The sequence below is a fragment of the Pelodiscus sinensis genome, chromosome 9, assembly GCF_052426305.1.
Source record: "Pelodiscus sinensis isolate ZL-2025 chromosome 9, ASM5242630v1, whole genome shotgun sequence".
In the NCBI taxonomy this organism is placed as follows: Eukaryota; Metazoa; Chordata; order Testudines; family Trionychidae; genus Pelodiscus; species Pelodiscus sinensis.
Window position 1 is genome coordinate 51214978 of NC_143060.1, and position 20220 is coordinate 51235197.

Here is a 20220-nt window from a genome sequence, read left to right on the forward strand (position 1 = left end):
GTCTGAAGGATACCTGGTTTTCACATTGTGGCGGGGTGGCCCCGCCCCCCCCTAAAAACCCCATGTCTCCGCAGAGACCAGGAAGCGGGGTTTGTGCCACGCCGGGGCGGAAAGCCACAGAGAGCCCTGGGCGGGGAGCGGCGACGCTTCGAATAAGCGGTGGCTCGAGGGAGCACGCCAACGGAGTTTGGGGGCGGGCCGTGATGACATCCGTGGTGACGTCATCTCCCCGAGGCCCGGAGGTGGCACGGCGGGATGACGTCAGGGGGGGTGTCATCCCCCCGCGTCCGGCGGGTAATTTAAAAATAAGCTCGATGCCTGAGGGTGGGGAGGCGGATCCCTGGGGAGTCGGAGCCCAACATCGGAGGCAAGTCAGGCCAGAGATCTGGAGACCCTGGGTGAGTTCTAACCCGGGGTCCCCTGGCTAGTCACGGACAGAGGCTAGGGAAGAAGCAGCCCAGAGCGGGGGCGTGGACCCCGAGAGCGGGGGAGTTTAGGGGTTTCAACCCCCTCTGCTAGGTGGGGATGAGAGTCCTGATCTTAGGGCCCTGGGTCGGGGTTCGGAGTGAGGGTGGGCCCGAACTCCCTTCCCTAGCTTGTGGAGGGCGATCGACCTCGTTACGGGATTTGTAAGGCGATAAAATTTAATAAACCTGGTAACTCCAAATACGCACAATGGGGTGCATCGGGGAAACAGGGGACATGGACACGGCTGATCCCCTACACACATGAAGTCAAATAGAATCAGTTTTACCTCACTGTTAAATTACATGGTCAGATTGGTTCTTCTTCTGATGGTGGGAGTCATAGCAAAACTGTAGCTCTGTCAAACAGAGCACTCTTAGTTATGAAGTAAAGTAAACCAGGCAGGTGCCCATCTTGCTTAGAAATGTTTTGAAAATACCTTATGCTTGGAATTCTTTCATTCTGAAGCATGTGTACACAGGAGAGGTGGAGGGGATGAAATTCTATGGAAGAGGGACTGGGGACTCCTACATTTTGGGATAAGATTTGTGCAGTTGTTCAGGATCTGTCAGAGGCATAGAGATATTCATTTCAAGTCTCTTCAAGTCCACATCACCTGTGAAATTGTGTCTTCCAGTCCCCTTCCCCACTTAGGGTATGTCTACACTACCACCCTAGTTCGAACTAGGGTGGTTAATGTAGTCATACAAACTTGCAAATGAAGCCCGGGATTTGAATTTCCCGGGCTTCATTTGCATGTTGCCGGGCGCCGCCATTTTAAAATGTCCGCTAGTTTGGACTCCGTGCCCACGGCTACACGCATCATGAACTAGATAATTCGGATTAGGCTTCCTATTCTGAACTACCTGTACGCCTCGTGGAACGCCAAGTGGACGCCAATGTTTTAGGAAAACTCCAGTAATTCCCATGATGGGAATCAAAGAGTGCATCTACATTGCAGTGTTTTTCCAGAAAAATGGCCATTATTCTGGAAAAACAATACTTGAGTCCATACTGCTATTACATTCTTACAGAAAGTCGAAAGAACAGAGGGGTTTTTCAGATGGCGGTAAACCTCTTTCTATGAGGAAGAAGCCTTTTTCCAAAAAAGCCTTTTCAGAAAAAGGCGAGTGTGGAAGTGGAAGAAGGAGTTCTTTCAAAAGAAGATGCCTCTAGGAAATAACAAAGGTGCCCTAGTGGCCATTCGGTCCAAACTAATCAGAACTCTCTAGTTCCTGTCTCCTGCCAGCTCTTAAAGCTGCAGGCACCCGGGACAAGCCTTGTGGCAGGAAGCTGGGCCTGGGAGCTGCACCTCACCACGCGGCTGTGACTGCAACCCAAATTTGGACCCATGGCTCATCCACAAGCCCCCCGAGAGTCCCCTGGCCCTCACAAGGAGCACCACCAGGCCTCCCAAGACCCAGCCAGAGGTACCAAATGGTGTGTATCCTCCTGGTCCGGGGCACAGATCCTGTCCCTTCTGGAGCTGTGGGGTAAGGAGGAGACCCTCCAGGACCTCCATTCCCAGAGGTAAAACATCGACATCTACGGCCAGATGGCCGAGGCTCTGGCCATGAGAGGACGTCCGCTCCCCTGCACATTAAAACAGCTGCAGAGCAAGGTAAAAGAGCTCTGCTAGGGCTATGCCAAGGTCAGGGAGTGCAGCTCTTATTTCAGGGCAGAATTCCACTACTGGCCCTACTACCAGGAGCTCCACCAAATCCTGGGGGGGGGGGTGAATCCTTTCCCTACCTGTGGTTGTGGATTTGGGGCTAGAGACACCCATCATCACCTGCCCGGATTCCCCCAATAATTTACCTAATCCCTTTTCTAACTGCCAGTCAGGACTTGATTCCTGGTAAACACAGTGGGAAACAGATTCAGATCCTGCTCCCACTGTTAACCAGTCTCCACAATCATTAAATTTAACTCATCTTCTCCAATCAGTGGTTAATGTTGGCCAAATAAGAAAACATTTCTGTTTAGAGAACATTGCCAATTTGATCTGAGGACACTCCAGTGGTTTCTCACATGGTATTTGAATATCTCTAAGAAAAATCCTAAAAGAATTAACTAAAGATTTTTTCCAACTCAGAAGATTTAAAAAATATCCAAGGTAATGTCAATAAGCTAGTATTTGCATATTAACTCAGTTTACTCCATGCAGTGAGATAAAGATATCAAACAGCTTGAAATAATGCACCTTTTTTTTTTAAAAGGTATTTCAAAGACTGTATTTACTTTGGTATAAAAGGGATTGAAAGAATCATAAATATATAAAAAAGGAGGCAAAAGCACACATTCTGGAACTAGTTTGAAACTAGGTTAAGCAAAGATTCATAAACACATTGCAGAAGTTCTATTGAAACATTTACATGAAATCACCATTATAGTTTCATCGTTCCCCTAAACTTGCTATGCCATCCTTACCCCCTTCAGAATGTATTCTATTCATTTAACACAAGCAAGCCATTGGTCATACTTTAATTGAGCCTATTTATTTTTAACAGCTTGGAAGGACATTAATAATAGTAGGAAATCTTGTATTGCCAAAGAGAGCTAAACATTCTCACATTGCTCATGTTTCAATGACCTACTTTTGTCCTTAAGATTGCACATGCTTACAACAGCACTACACACAGCGTAAAATACCACATTACAGCAACGTTCTCATTATAGAGCCAAGCATTTCCGACAGTATCATACAGTTAATGCAAAAAAAATTGAGTCCTTCATAAAAAGGTTAATAAATATATAAAATAAATATAATAAATAAAATAATAATAATAATAATAATAGTATCTTTATTTTGAAACTGAACCTGGTACAGTGCGCAAGAATCACCAGGACATATAGATCAGGCTACGCCTGACTTATCCATGCCTCCTTTTCCCAAGCAGTAGGAGGCTGGATGTGGTGTCGGAGGTATTACACCAGCTGTGTACTATTGAGATGTTTATGGAAAAACAAGTAAAGACATGCCTTCCTAAGGGACAGTATTATAAATATAAGAATCATAGATAATAAAATCGTAGAACACTACAACTGGAAGAGATCTCGAGAGGTCATCACATCCAGTCCCCTGCCCTCATAGCAGAACCAAGTACCATCTAGACCATCCCTAATAGATGTTTGTCTAACTTGCTCTTAAATATCTCCAGTGATATAGATTCCACAACCTCTCTAGGCAATTTTATTCCAGTGTTTAGCCAACCAGACAGTGAGGAAGTTTTTCCTAAAGTCCAATCTAAACCTCCATTGCAGTATTTTAAGCCCACTGCTTCTTGTCCTATCCGCAGATATTAAGGAGAATAATTCTTCTGCCTCCTCCTTGTAACACCGTTTTAAGTACTTGGAAACTGTTATCATGTCTCCTCTCACAGTCTTCTCTTTTCCAGACTAAACAAATGTCAGTCTTCCTTCACAGGTTGTGTTTTCTAGACCTTTAATCTTTTTTCCTGAAGTGTGATGCCCAGTACTGGACACAATACTCCAGTCGAAGCCTAATTAGCCAAAGTAGAGCAAAATAATTACTACTTTTGTCTTGCTTATAACACTCCAATTAATGCATCCCAGAATGATGGTGGGGTTTTTTTGTTCACTCTCACAATGTTCACTAATATTTAAGCTGTGCTCCATTATGATCCCTAGATTCCTTTGTGTAGTATTCCTTAGATAGTCACTTCCCATTCTGCATGTGTGAAACTGAGTTTTCCTCCCTAAGGGTACATCTAAACTACACCCCTCTGTCGGCAGAGGGATGTAAATTAGATGTATTGAAAGTGCAAATGAAGCCGGGATTTAAATATCCCGTGTTTAATTTGCATAATGGTAAATGCCGCTTTGTGCGAGATGGGGCTTTTCGAAAACCCCCCCAGCAGTTTAGATGGGACATTTTTGACAGAAATGCCCTCTTTCAAAAGATCCTGTACGCCCATCTAAACTGCGGGGTTTTTTTCGAAAAGCTCTATTTCTCAAAAAGCGGCGGCCGACATTATGCAAATGAAGCACAGGATATTTAAATCCCGGCTTCATTTGCACTTTCAATACGTCTAATTTACATCCCTCTGCTGACAGAGGGGTATAGTTTAGCTGTACCCTAAGTGGAGTACTTTGCATTTGTCCTTATTGAACTTCATCCTGTTTATCTCAGACCATTTCTCTAGTTTGTCCAGATCATTTTGAATTATGACCCTATCCTCCAAAGTACTTGCAACCAATCTATTTAAACAGGTTTAGAGATGCGCCCAGGAAGCTAGGGTTTAGAACCCCGTGTACAGTAGTTCACCAAGGAAGCTCTCTAGTTTGTTTAGGTCTTTGTTTTTTTGTTTTATTCTTGTCTCATTCACTGGTTTATTGTTTAAGGCTGCCTATGATTACATATATCATTGGAGTACAACTGGGGCAATTCCCCCATGGCTAGTTATGCTTGTTCTAGAACAGCACAAAGTGACCTTAGCAAAAGAGAGGAAAATGAGCCTGTTTATTCCATTGTAGCCCACATGAATCAGTTAGTAACCCAGGGTATGTCTACACTACAACGTTAATTCAAACTAACTTAGTTCGAATTAGCTAATTCGAACTAAGCTAATTCGAACTAACAGATCCAGACTAAAAAACTAGTTCGAATTAGCGTTTTGCTAATTCGAACTAGCATGTCCACATTCAGTGGACCCTGAACCGGGCTTAAGGATGGCTGGAAGCAGTGCCAGGGGGGCATCAGAGGAGGACTTAGAGCATGGAGATGCTGTCTCTGGCTAGCCGAGGGCTGTGCTTAAAGTGTCCCGACCCCCACCCCGGACAGACAGTTCTCAGGGGAGCCCCGCTTGCAAAGAAGTCCTGGCTTGGAGTGCCCAGAGTACCCACACTGGGCACATCACAGCACTCGGCTATCGGCCCGGCTGCACTTGCGGCAGGCTGCCATCTGGGGAGAGGGGGTAATTGGGGGGCTGCAGGAGAGGTTCCACCCCCAGAAGCCCGCAGAGCCAGCCCAGTCCTCCCCATCGGGGGCTTGTACCCCATTCCTCCCTCACCTCCTTCCACTTACCCTTCCCTAGCCCTCCTTCCTGATGTACAAAATAAAGATAACATGTCTTCCAAAATGGAATCTGTCTTTATTGAACAAAACTGAGGGAGACTGGGAAAAGGAGGTAGGAGAGGGGAAGAGAGAGGCTGGGAGAGGGGAGGGCAACTAAAATGATCAGGGGTTGGGAACAGGTCCCATATGAAGAGAGGCTAAAGAGACTGGGACTTTTCAGCTTAGAAAAGAGGAGACGGAGGGGGGACAGGATAGAGGTCTCTAAAAGCATGAGTGGGGTGGAGAGGGTGCATACAGAAAAGTTCTTCTTTAGTTCCCATAAAGAAGGACTAGAGGACACAAAAGGAAAGGAATGGGTAGCAGGCTTCAAACTAGTAAGAGAAAGTTGTTCTTCACAAAGCAAAGAGTCAACCTGTGGAACTCCTTGCTGCAGGAGGCTGTGAAGGCTAGAACTGGAACAGAGTTTAAAGGGAAGTGAAATCAAGTCATGGAGGTGGGGTCCATGGAGTGCTATTAGCCAGGGGGTAGGAGTGGTGTCCCTGCCCAAGGTTTGTGGAAGGCTGGAGAGGGATGGCACGAGACAAATGGCTTGGTCACTGTCTTCGGTCCATCCCCTCCAGGGTCCCTAGTGTTGGCCACTGTCAGCAGACAGGCTACTGGGCTAGATGGACCTTTGGTCTGACCCAGGAAGGCCATTGTAAGCTCAGGGCTCAGGGTTGGGGGTCTCAGTGGACCCCCTTGATTATCTTGCACACCTGCTCCTGGGTGGCCAGGCTGGCAGCTCTCTGCCCTAGACAGTCACTTTCCTGTGCCTAGTGCAGAGATCATGGACGAGGTCCACGATGTCTGCACTAGCCCAGGCGGGTGCCCGCCTCTTGCCATCCCGGGCAAGCTCCCGGGAGCCGCCAGCCTGGTCCCGGGAAGAGGGGGAGGGCTGGGGGGCATCGGGTGGGTGGCTCGATCCATGCAGGATCCAGGGTCTGCTGGCTAGGTGCTGGCAGACTTGCACCTGGCATGGGCACCGTAGCCAGCCCGTGCCCCTTTAAGGGGTCCGGGGCCGGAAGGGGGGCAATAGAGTTTCCCTGGTGTTGGCCAGAGTGGCCACCAGGGAAACCTGGGGAGGGCTAGCCTCCCACTAGTTCGAATTAAGGGGCTACACACCCCTTAATTCGAACTAGCTAGTTCGAACTAGGCTTAATCCTCGTAAAATGAGGTTTTCCTAGTTCGAACTAAGCGCTCTGCTAGTTCGAATTAAGTTCGAACTAGCGGAGCACTAGTGTAGCGCCTATGAAAGTTAATTCGAACTAACGTCCGTTAGTTCGAATTAACTTTGTAGTGTAGACATACCCCCAGTCAATACAGCTTCAGAGGGGAAAGACTTTTTTCCTTTTATCTGTCTTCTGAACCTTCCAATTTCTGTTGCACGCATTCCTCCAGAACCCACAAAATAGCTGATTGTGCCTCACTCAGCTACAAAAATGTACACCCAAAATATAAATTTCCTCTGTGTCCTAAATCCCAACCGGTCTGGAGATGATCACTCCTACAAGGAAAAGGGATACTGGTGGAGAAATCTCTACTACTGCTACTGCTCACATTGTACTTGACTTATGAAATTAATTTAGTTTCCAGAATAGTCCAACTTTTAGCAGTACCAATTTAAGTATTAAAAAAATCAAATGTATCCATAGTATCACTTCCACGTGCTCTCTACCATATTGTGTTCAGACAAAAGCAAACACAATCCATTAGAGAGCTGTGCTCATTTCTAGCCTATGAGTGAGTCAGGACTCATTTCACAAACTGAGAAGCCAATCACAACAAATTGACATATGTCCCTAATGGCCTAATCCAAACCCTTTAAGTCAGTTGAAAGACTCCCAATGACTTGTATACGTTTTGGATAGGGCAAGTGTGGTGCCTGCTGGAAATTTGTAAATTGTATTAATATTGAGTCTTCAGCAAATTGTAATCCTCTTAAACATGCTTCCAGACTACATTAGATAGTTGCATGTCTAATATTAAATAAAAGGGGGACTAGAAAGAAGCAGAACTGGCCTTGGCTCATTGATTTTTTTATTGGTCATCTCATTAGGATGGTTTGTTTCATTGTTAATTTTGACTATAAAGTACAAAATAAGGCCTCAATTCTGAAAAGTCTGATCCATATGCTTACATTTAAAGTATGTGAGAATATCAATGAAATCAAGAGTCCCTGATTTCTTTTGATAATAAAGTTAAAAATGTTAAAGTCACTTAGTTCAATTTTGTACCTTTCCTATTATCATTATTTTACTTTCAATTCTATTTTGATTTTACCAAACATATTAAGAAGTTAAATCTAGACATTAGTAACCTTAATTCAACAAATGTAGATTCTATGTTCTTCAGGGCAAAGACTGTCTCTTTGGTTTGTGTTTCTTCAACACCTAGCATGTCAGGGCCTGGTCTAGGACTACTGTTCTTCAGCACTGTGGCCATGCAAAAGAGAAATAAAAAATAAGAAACAAGTTATGGTTCATTTGGTAATAAAAATTGTTTTGCCAATGTGATTTTTGGATGTCATTTACCTCACATGATGTTGACTTGGCATGAAATGCTACAGCCTGATGAAGCTGCAATAAAGAGTAATGAGATTTCAGTAAAATATCATGACATGCTTCAGAGCACAAAACTATTTAGTACCCCATCAGCTTTGGGTCTACAAGAATACAGGAGTTGCTCATGCAAAATTAAGGCACTACCAGAAAACACTCCAGTGGTGACAAGAATAGCCATTCTACCCTCTGTTCTGAGGCCCGTACATAAAGGTTTTTCACAGGCCATTTGTGCCTGTTGTATCAGGGGCCAGTCTTGATCACTCTCTGTCACCTGTCTTCTCTCACATTCACATTCTGAAACACAAACACACGATGTACACAATTCATTTCTTTTTGGCAGCTAAGTGTTTATAAAATGTCTGGAAGAGACACTCCCTGAAGAACAAAATCCACGCAAGGGTCTACTGCATCAATGCACAGCTCTATTGACTTCCACTGTGTTCTGCAAAAACCCGCCTGTACCAACCTCACTGCAGGATCCTAAAAAGGCTGTGGAAGTTCCCTAGTGGCAGCAGCTTACAGAAAGCAGTTAGCACGCTGCAGCAACTCCCAAGGATCCTACCTAAACCCTCGTCTTAGCTTTCAGAGACAATGTGGCAGCTTCACTGACATGAATAGACTGAGAACTACAGTTCTTTCACAGTTGAAATCAATCCCCTTCTCCAGCTTTTCTCTGTGAGTGACTATCATACCAGTCCTTTAGGAAAATTTCTCTTGGCTTTCCACACTCACCAGCCTTTCATGCCTCTTCTTACAACCTTTTATTTTTAAAAGCTCTCTCAGCTATGCCTCTACAGTAAAGATAAATGGTATAATAAATCGTAGATTATTACTAAAAGCCATTGCCTCTGACCATTCTTCTTTAAAAACTATCCAATAGCTGTTCTATTTGCCATTCCTTTTTTCCCTCTTGCTTTTAAAGCAAGTTATTCTTCTACAAAGGCTCAGCTGGGGGAATCATCCTCAGCCCGGTCTCCGATTTTCACATCACAGACTAATTGGCATCAGGTTTAACATGGTTCTTAGGGCCAAATTCTAACCTCAAATGAATGCAAGTAGCTCTCACTGCATCCAAGGACAAGATCAGATGCTCAGTTCTCACTCCAAGTATTTACTCAGCCATAAAGATGTTCCATAATTAAATAATCTTTATAAACATTTATAAAAGCAGAGAGTAGGGAAAAATCTCTTTCCAAACAGAAGTAAAACAAAGATCTATTGACAAGGGGACTCTCCCTTCCCACTACCTTATTACTTAAAAAAATAATTGTAGTCAACATTTGTTGAGGACTATAATCTGTAGAGGCCATTCTTACTTTAGTAAATTGATATTCCTTTATTCCTGAGCATAAGGGATACAAAAAACATAGGCCAGGAATTTTAAAGATAATTAGGTGCCAGAAAATGCTAATAGACACCAAGTTGAAAATAGGATTAAAAAAAAAGCTGCCCTAGACAACCATCTACACCTGTGAGTGCCTAATTACCTTTAAAAGTCTGTCCCATAGTAACTAATTAATAGGGTTGGATTAGACACAGTGTCATTGAGAGGTTCTTAAAGAGCCTTCCTCAACCAGACTAGTAGGTTACTTGAGGCTGCAACTGCCTCTCCTTTCTAGGCAGAAGTTAATGTTTGAAACCCTAAACAGAAGCATCAGAGAGGATGCAAGTGTTCTATTCTGAGGGCATGGTGTCTATAGGGAAAGTTAGTGGATGCAAAGCAGGGCTGTAAATCTAGAGCACACTTGCATTCCATGCACACTCTGTCCATGTAAGTCCTGCAGCTGCACACTGGCAGTTCTGTAGTGTGCTTTGACCTCCTGAAGCTTGGGATAGCAGTAAGTCAAAGCACATTATGGAACTTTTAGTGTGAACAGCAGAGCTTATGGGGACAGTGAATATGTTTAAACTCTGTGTCTCTGCACACTGAGGGTGCGTCTACACTGCACCCTAACCTTGAAATAAGCTACACCATTGGAGCTACACAAATTGTGCAGCTTATTTTGAGTATATTTCAAAATAGCTTATTTCAAAACGTCCCTTGATCCTCATGGAACGAGGTTTACCGGGACGTCGGAATAACACGTCCATTATTTTGAAAGCTGCACAAAATGCTATTTTTGGACCCTAACTCTCTGCATTGAGAATCATAGAATCATAGAGCTGGAAGAGACCTTAGGAGGTCATCAAGTCCAGCCCCCTGCCAAAGGCAGGACCAATCACAACTAAATAAACTCAGCCAAGACTTTGGCTGCATTCTTGAGCATTTATACTCTTCCCTAGTCATCTGTCCAAGTTTCCACTTCTTGTAAGCTTCCTTTTTGTTTTTGTTTTTAAGCTCACCAAGGATGTCCCCGGTAAGCCAAGCTGGTTGCCTACCATATTTGCTTTTCTGGCTTCACATCGGTACAGTTACTTCCTCTGCCTTTAATAAGGCTTCTTTAAAATACTGCCAGTTCTCCTGGACTCCTTTCCCCTTCATGTAAGCATCCCAGGGAATCCTGCCCATGAGGGAGTCAAAGTCCGCTTTTCTGAAGTCCAGAGTATGTATTTTCCTACTCTCCTTTCTTCCTTTCGTCAGGATCCTAAAATCTACCATGTTATGATCACTGCTTTCCAGGTTGTCACCCACCTCTACTTCCCCTGCTAGTTCCTTCCTGTTTGTGAGCAGCAGGTCAAGATGTGCATGGCCCCTGGTTGGTTTTTTCAGCACTTGTACCAAGAAGTTATCCCCACCATTCTCCAAAAACTTCCTGGATTGTTTGTGTACTGCTGTATTGGTCTCCCAACAGATGTCATGGTGATTGAAGTCCCCCATGAGAACCAGGGCCTGCGATCTGGAAGCTTCTCTCAGTTGTCCAAAGAAAGCCTCATCTACCTCATCCACCTGATCTGGTGGTCTATACCAGACACCGACCACATCACTGCCCCCTCTCCTCCCTCCCAGTGCTTCCGCCTCTAAACTTAACCCATAGACTCTCAACAGTCTTTTCTCCCTCTAAATACTGGAGCTCCAAGAAGCTGAAAGGCAGTTCTCCATTATGTAGCTTCTTTAAGTATGGTGTCAGACATAAACTCACTATGAATCAGCATCACCAAAAAAAAAAATGGAACCCAGAAACTTAGAGTTTCCAGAAAATCAGAAATAATGGAGGACAAAAGTTATGATATTTCAGAATCTGTTGGATTACTGAACAAAGATAGGAAGTAAGCATGAAGAATTTACCCAGATATCAAACCTGCAGCTAAATTCTTGATGCATGACTAATTAAACCTATTCACGTTTTTCCTGTTTTTAAAATAAATGGCAGCAAGTTATTCATTCACGAAGCCTCTTATAGGGGTATTTATTAACAATTCTTCCTGTGTGGTCCATCCAGAGACTATAAATGCAATTGTAAGGGAAATGGGCAGGGATTCATGCTAAATCTGAAAGGCACTCTACCACGTTTCATTATTCTGTGGAATCTTTTATATTCTCTCAGTACAATATTTGCACAGGAATATAAGTATGGGGCCAGATCTTCAGGGAGTATAAACTTATAGTTCCCCTAAAGTGATTGTAACCACATCGATTGACATCAACATGATGTTTTTCATCATGTCCTGTGATTGATGTTCATTTGAGACATGGGAATTAGCCGTGTGGAGGGTGCTGCAGCACCCCAGGGCTCCCTGCCTAGCACCTACGGTCCCTGTTGCTGCCCCGTGCACCAGGTTTTTTGTTGCCAGTCTGTTCACAAGGAGTTCTGCTGCCACCCCACTCTCTGGGGTCCTGGTTAGATTTCCAAGCGCCAGAGGGCAGCAGACGAGAACCCACTACAGGAGTTCCTGCTGCTGGCACCGTGTGCTGGGGCTTTGGTTCTTGGCCTCAGCTGGGGTGGGAATGGACTGGAGAAGGTAACTCAGAACCCCTCCATTTTTAAAAATGTTCCTGTGACACTGGCCATGCATATGACTTTGTTGTTGTTGTTCTTATGCGTTTATATTTGTATACATTACAGGCATTTAAACCTGTACTTGGTGGTATTAAAAAAAGCCAACAAACTCATTGGAGACCTAACAAAATGCAACAAAATGAAGGTTCATGGTGGCAGCAAGAAAGACTGGGCCACTGTGCCTAGATGTCCCAGGGGCCTCAGAACAATGAGAATTACTTAAGTTTTCTATTCCACAATAAGAATCCAAGGCCTGATGCTCTCTTGCCTTCTACCTTACGTAGTCCACACGTGCAAAGTGGTTGTAAAATGTGAACAAATCAGAACAGTGGCATTTTGAACTCACTTTGCACAGGAGTAAATGGTTACATATGTCAATGCAAGACACATTTTTAATGGCACAATGATGCATGTGCTGCAATAACTATTGCACCAGAAAAAATGCCCTTTAGTGACTTTAAAATGGAAGGCAGGGCTGGCCTGACAATCCAGATTCAGCACTGAAATGCAGATTCAAGATTCAGGATTGCAATGCCTTCCCTCCCCATCTTCTTTTCCTCAGTAAACATGCAGTATATATTGTATATTCTGATAGACAAGTACAGAATTAAGAAGATGGGTGATTGCTAGTTCTAAGGGAATATCTTTCTTTTCTTTCTTTTTTGCCTCTGGGAAAGATGCAGGAAGTCCTTACATTTTAAAACAAGTGTTCTGAGAATAGAAGAGTAGCATCCATCTCTTTAAACAGAAATTAATTAGACTTAAAGACTTTTACATTTATTACTAATAAGTAAACTAAAATGTGCCTTTTTAAGCAATACAATTCTCCACTGATAGCAGCAGCATAGAGGTTGAAAAACGAGTACTGTAGAACCATCATTTGCTCACGGTTCACAAAACAAGTTAAGAAATGTTATTAACAACTATCATTTTGAGACCAAGTGTTGTTGTCTGGCTATTCATTCAGCTCATTCACCTGGCATGTATACATTCTATTCTCCCAGAACATTAACTGAATATGCACTTCCCACCCTCAGCTTTCCCCGTATTTCCCCAGGGCTAATAAGGTGCAAGACCACTTTCCCTGTGATGGAAGTTTTGCTACTCCAGAGTTGGAGAAGTCTCCTGCTTTTGGAGACTCCTCTTTCTCTGATCTTCCATTGACTTAGGTACAGGACCAATGTGTAGATAAATGTAGTCTGGCAACTCAACAGCCACTGAGATATGAAGCAGTCAACGTTAATCGAAAGCTGAATCAAACTGCTCCAATTGAATACACTTTCCCAGGAAGACAGGGAGGAAATAAGTAAGGCAGCCAATTAGAAAGTGATTTTTCTACAGCTCTTTTTTGCTTCCCTCTTCTTTGTTGAAAAATCACTTAGTACATGCAGGTTCTACTGCAATCTCAATATTAATAAAAACAGGTAATAGATTTGCTTATATACCATTTAGGAGGATTTTAAAAATAGTTGTATATGAAAACCCACAGAATTAGGCAGATTCCTCTTTAGTAACACATATCCATTACATTCAACTGTAATAAAGTATTACTGATTTGAATTATTGTTACTATATGATGACAGTATTGCACATAAGGCATTATATTTACTTGTTAGAGGTAATCTATGAAACTCATTTTTCTTCTGTTGTCTTTATGATAGTCTCTGTATGTGTGCATTATGAAAATCCAGTGAGTTTTTAATGTTCCGAAAACATCCACTCAATGTGCAGCAGCAGTCAAAAAAGCAAATAGAATGTTAGGAATCATTAAAAAAGGGACAGAGAATAAGACTTATATCTTAATGCTTCTATACAAAACCATGGTATGTCCATATCTTGAATACTGCATACAGATGTGGTTGCCAAATCTCAAAAAAAGATATATTGGCATTGAATAAGGTTCAGAAAAGGGCAACAAAAATTATTAGCAGTTTGGAATGGGTCTCATGTTAAGAGAGATTAAAAAGACTTGGACTTTTCAGCTTAGAAAGGAGGAGACTAAGGGGGGATATGATAGAAATCTATAAAATCATGACTGGTGTAGAAAAAGTGAATACGGAAAACTTATGTAATTATTCCCACAATATAAGAACTCAGTGCACAGTCAACCTGTGGAACTCCTTGCCAGAGGATTTGTTCCAGAGGACTTTAACAGAGTTCAAAAAAGAGCTAGATAGATTAATGGAGGTTAGGGTCCATCAATCCTGGGGAAGGATCATGTGAGGATTACCTTTTGTGTTCCCTCCCTCTGGGGTATCAGTGGTATTGGCCATTGTCAGCAGACAGGATATTGGGCTGGATAGACTGCTGGTCTGACCCAGTATGGCTGTTCTTATGTACTTACCATCTGAAAGAAATATACACAGTCAGGTCTTCCTGGAGAGAAGAATATGCTATACTCAGACTCAATATTATTTCAAAATATGTTATTAGATTAAACAATAATATGTAATATAAACCTGTAAAGCCAAAATTGTTTTCAGTTACTAGATTCATTGCTTTAAAATGACATAAGTTATTTTCTTTGAGCATGTAGTAACTTTTCATAACTCCTAATTCATCAATGACATTGTGAAATCAAACATAGATTGAGAGGATAATATAATGTATAGGAACAAGTTTCCAGAAACAGTACCCATATTGTCCTTTGTCTGTATCTGCAGGTTTGCAAATATTCTTGCCCTTTCTGCTGCAACACCTGCTGTCTAAACAGGGATGTAAACAAGTTGGCTTTAGCTGCTAATCTATTTATATTAAATTCAGTCACAAACATCACTACACATACTGCTTTATCCTAATCATCTCCCAAACCCTTTAATATTTAAACTTTTTTTTTTGCAGAATCTCTGTTCGATGTGTACATTTGCCTTAGTCATGTTTAAATATTTTAAATTAGAGTCCATCTCTATCTAAGGCTGCACATTGATGCGATTTTTTTGAGGACCAAATATTCTGATTTATAGAGCTGTGGTTATCTGACAAAAATATATTAGCACTCTTGATTTTCTAGAGCTCATTCCTTCTCCTGGTGAAGTCAATGGCAAGAGTCCAGCTTCCCTAATATTTGTTGGTAGATTCTTGACTAGACAAGTCTTTACTGATCTGTGTTTGGGTTTCTGAACTTCAACCTGTCTTTCTCCACTTCCTCATCTACTCCTCGGCAGCCGTCCATGCCCTTTTGAAGTGCCTCAAAATCTTTTCCTCTGGTTATCTCATCAGACACCACTGAAGAGGGTCCCAGGGCATTTGTCAATCCCCGCAGTGTTAGCAGCTATGATTAAGGGAAACCAAGACTGTTTCTAAGGTGTTTGATTTTTAACACTGTAGTAAGCTATAACAAAGGAGGTGGGGAGAAGGTCATCTGCTATCAGCCCAGGACACCAAGCTCTGTTACCCACTTGTTACCTTTTCAAAGAAGCACTTCTGTGCTTTCTGCCATTCTGCCCCTCACACTTGGGGCGTGCCCCCTGAAAGATTGCAAAGCTCCCCCCTTAGCCACTTTCCAATCCCTCTATAAAAACTGCCATGTCATGATGCCTACAAAAAACTTGACAATAGTTAGGTGCTGGTGTGTGAAGACCATTGCCTTGCACCAATACTGTCTCATCATTTCGTTGTGGTCTCATCTTGTGCTTTCTCTCTAGGACTAGGGCTCCCCAGCACTGCAAATTATCAATAAATATTTAAGAATAGCATCTGATGAGGTTCAACAGGGACACGTGCAGAGTCCATCACATAGGGTGGAAGAATTCCAAGCACTGTTACAGGCTGGGAACTGACTGGCTAGCCAGCAGTTGGGCAGAGAAGGACCTGGGGATTACAGTGGATGAGAAGCTGGATATGATTTAACAGTGTGCCCTTTAGCCTGTTGGAGTGCATTAGGAGGAGCACTGCCAACAGATCGAAGGAAGTGATTATTCCTCTTTATTTGGCACTAGTGAGGCCATATCTGGAGTCCTGCATCCAGTCTTAGGGAATCTACACTATAAAGTATTTTTGGAAAAACAGCTGTTTTTCAAAAAAAAGTGAGTTACATTGACACTGCAATCGCATTCTTTTGAAAGAAAATCGAAAGGACAGAGGGGTTTTTCCGACATTGGTAAACCTCTTTCTACAAAGAAGTCTTTTTCTGAAATAGGTCTTTCAGAAAAAGGCGTGTGTGGACAGGGAAGAAGGAGTTCTTTCAAAAGAAGAGGAAAGAGGAAAAAGCACAGGTTCCCCAGTGGTCATTCCACCCATAGTGATCAGAGCTTAAATGCAAGATAGCGTCCATTCAGTCTGGACACTATATGTCAAAAAAGCAGATCACTTCTTCGATGCTCATTGGTAGTGTGGATGCTCTCTTTCGGGAGAAGTTTTTTCAGAAGATCTCTTCTGGAAAAGTTTCTTCTGAAAGAAGCCTGTAGTTTAGACATAGCCTGAGACCCCTTACTACAGAAAGGATGTGGACGCATTGGAGAGAGTCCAGAGGAGGTCAACCAAAATTATTAGGGTCTGGGACACATGACTTGTGAGCAGGGAAGCTTGTCAAGCTCATGGAATTTGACTTGTTTATTCTTCAGAATAGAAGAATGGGGGAGGAGGGGATTTTATAACAGTCTCCAACCACATGAAAGGGGGTTCCAAAGAGGATGAAGCTAGTCTATTTTCAGTGGTGTCAGATGGTGGAATGAGGAGCAAGTAATGGTCTCAAGTTGCAGTGGGGGAGGCCTAGGTTGGATATTAGGAATAACTACTTGCAAGAGGGTGGCGAAGCACTGGTGTGGGTTGCTAGGGAGGTGGTGGGATCTCCATCCTTAGAGGTTTTTAATGGCAGGCCCTGACTGGGGTGATATAGTTGGAGTTGGTCTTGAACTGAGCATGGGATTGGACTAGATGACTTCCTGGTGTTTCTTCCAGCCCTAATCTTCTATGATTCTGTGATCTACAATTGCATCAGTCAGCACAAAACTGGTTGGCCTGATCCAAGAAGGTGCTAATCAGGGCTGAGTACTCGCCTTGAATTGAGAACTGACAGCCTCACTCCTGACATCATGACATCACTGGTCCCAAATATGAAAATATTAAACTCCAAAAAGGACCTAACCAGCAGATGTCATGAGCTTTCATTCATACACTCTTTCACCCAACAGTTTAGTTAGTGTCAGCCTTGTGATGTCATACGGCTCTGATCCTGCAAAGACCTATGCATTTTGATTCACTTTAAGCATATGAATAAATATATTCATAAAGATAAGCACATGCTTATGTTTTTTACACCATCAGCATCTTGGATTGTAAGATTCCTGTATCAAAATCCTGACTTTTCTTATCTGCATAGTGTTATGTACACCTCTGGCACTGTGTAAGTAATAAACAATAATAACTCCTCTGATGTAAGTGGCATTGGCCACTTTCTGAAGGAGGATGCTCTACCATAGGAGGACCATTCTAATATGAACATTTGCCTTAGGTTCACTTTTACAGATTATAAACTTCAATATCAGGCACTCCTATGTTCACTGCATATAATAGGTCTCAGTTTTAAAATAACTTTCCCACAACATTTGGTGCTTTATTAACATGAAGTAAAGATCACTTTAGCAGACCAGGTTTTTCCATCCTTAGTAGTTGGGGAGAGGGCAAAACCCCTTCAGAATTTCACAAAGGGTATGCATTTATGTAGGTGCTTTGACTTCTAAAAAGTACAGTCATCCTGTGCATTGGAAGCATGTGGAGAAGAAATATATGCAGGGGACATTCATGCAGCAAAGATTGAGTAAAATAAGAAGGATCTAAAAGTCAAATCATTGCAGAATTATGATAAGATGCTGATGCCTAGGCATTATATATAAGTTTGTTCCTTCCTGCTATGAAAAGAGACACCATTCTGCAAAGTAAGAAAAAGGGAATAAGAAGCTTACTAAAGAATAGAGCTAGTGGAGCCTGGTTCTTTCAGGGTGTAGCAATTATATATAGCACGGCAATGGTAGCAGTGTAATAAATGAAATGTACTTGCTACAAATGAATGTCTCATTCCCATAACTTGAAAGAGAGCCTAAGGTTACATTTAAGGCTGTGATCAGAAACAGAATTATTTGATAGTTCAAAGTTACAGTCTCTCTATTTCATGTTTCTCAGTAGCTGAACAATTAAGGTTTCTGTTATTAACCATCTGCTCATTTTTCTTAAGCTGAGACTCAAGAACAGAACATTCTGTCTTATCAATGTATTTGACTCATCACATGAAACATAATATGTTTACTTGAGAATGATTGTTCTTTAAGTCAAGCTGCTTAACTCAGAATGATGTCACTGAATCAGAAAAGTCATGAGACATATTCAGGCAGCATAATAGTGCAGAAAAGAAAATGTAATGAGTGTAAGAGCAGTAGAGGGGTGTAAAACCCACTGAATCACTAGCTCTCTGTGTTGTCTCAAAGCAGCAGGAGTGGGTGAAATAGTTGGTTCTTACTGCAGCATATTTTGCAGAGAAAGAAACAGTATTTGTAATACAGGCAATGAGGCAGATCCTCATTTGTTGTATGCCAATGTAGCTCCACTGACTTCAGTGAAGCTGCTCCAGTTTACACTAGCTGAGGATTGGGCTGCTAATTTACTTTTGCTAAATTTGATCCAGCTGTGTAAAATTTCAAGCATTTGCCTCTCCTGTGGAAAATGAGATTGAAACCAGCTCCACAATAGATGGAAGCCCAAGCTGACTATCTGTAGTCACTATTGAAACCAACAAAGTGAAAACCACAGCACAAAGAGAAAGTTTTACCTTTCAGAAATTTCACTATTGTACGTTTTGCATTTCTCAACATTGCCCTACAATTCAATGACTTTCACTTGGTGCTGGAAGAGCATAAGCAAACTTGTGAAATAGCATAAGCAAAATTGTTTCTTCCTCTATATTTATATACACTTATTAAGCCAAAAAACCAATATTTTTTCATTTTCATCCAGATTCTTCCCTCATATACATTTAATTTATTTTAAGTATTTCAGTTTATAATTGATACATTAAAAATGCCCTGCACAGGATCCTAAATGCTATGGTCATAGTCAAAAATATTCTGACATTGAAGGTAATATCAACAGCTTCTCCTCATTCCCCAAGTCAGGAAAAGCTCAACACTCACTCACAAATGCCAGCCACTATTGTACCTTTTCTTCCCCAAAAACCTGGGTAAAGAAAGTGGCCTTGAAGAGCTTTGAAAACCCTTTCATAAATCTCTCCAAGTAAGGAGGATTACAGTTCATAGTGGAAGATTCCTTGCGAGAGCATTCCCTGCTGGTATCTTCCTTTCTCTTCTATTATTCCAGCTCAAGCATGTTTGCCACGTCATATGGAGACAGCTGATCTCAGGTAGGTCCCCTCAAATTTAGAATGTAATAGATCAAACTCAAAGCCTTAAACTCCATCCAAAAGCCAACAAGGGAGCCAATTCAGCAGATTGGAGCACTGGTGTCATGTTATTACAAGTTATACCACTTCATTATAAGGCTACTCTATTTTGCCTCTGCTGTTTTTTCTAGTATGATTTAAAGATTGGCTCACACAGAGCATATTTCAGCAATATCCTGAAGTAGCAAAGGCTTTGTTGGAGTTAAGGTACACATCTGAAAGAAGTGGTTTCCTATATAAAGACATAAAGAAATATTCTCCCTAGACAATGCTACTGTAACAATCATCCAAGAGCAGCTCAGGACCACTGAAGCTATAGCCACATTTCTTGCCCTGTAAGTAAAAATCACCTGTGAGAATGCAGTCAGAAGTAGACATATCTGTGTTACTTCTCAGATAAGAGAGAAGTCTATATGGTGATACCAGATCATAAATAGATCAGTCTGTTGTAAGAAAAATATCATCCCTTTAAGCCCTCCAATAACACCCTGTTTCCATTAACCTCTTTGGACTTAGTGTCAGAAAAGGTTCAATATCCCAATGGCAGAGGGTCACTTCAACCACAAATTTGGGGGGTTGGAATTGGTGACCTCCTGAGGTCTTTTCCAACCCTGTGGTTCGGTGATTGGTCCCAAACATGGAATCAAGAGTATGTTGGGATGTGTGAGCTGAGCAACCACCATCTGTGATAGTCCCTGAGTTACTGCAATGAAATCCTGAGCTAACTTAAAAGAATTACAATCAGCTTGAATGTCGTTACCAAGTACTGCCAGCATTTGCACAGAACTG

At 42.2% G+C, this 20220-nt stretch overlaps 1 long non-coding RNA gene across 1 annotated transcript in view; it reads left to right on the top strand.

Moving 5' to 3' along the window:
• The first annotated feature begins 280 nt into the window (after nt 1–280).
• The window catches only part of LOC142830677 (uncharacterized), a 38839-nt gene continuing 18899 nt past the window's right edge, over nt 281–20220 (top strand). The window contains exon 1 of the long non-coding RNA XR_012906126.2: nt 281–398. This is a non-coding gene — a long non-coding RNA (uncharacterized LOC142830677). The remainder of the gene's footprint in view (nt 399–20220) is intronic.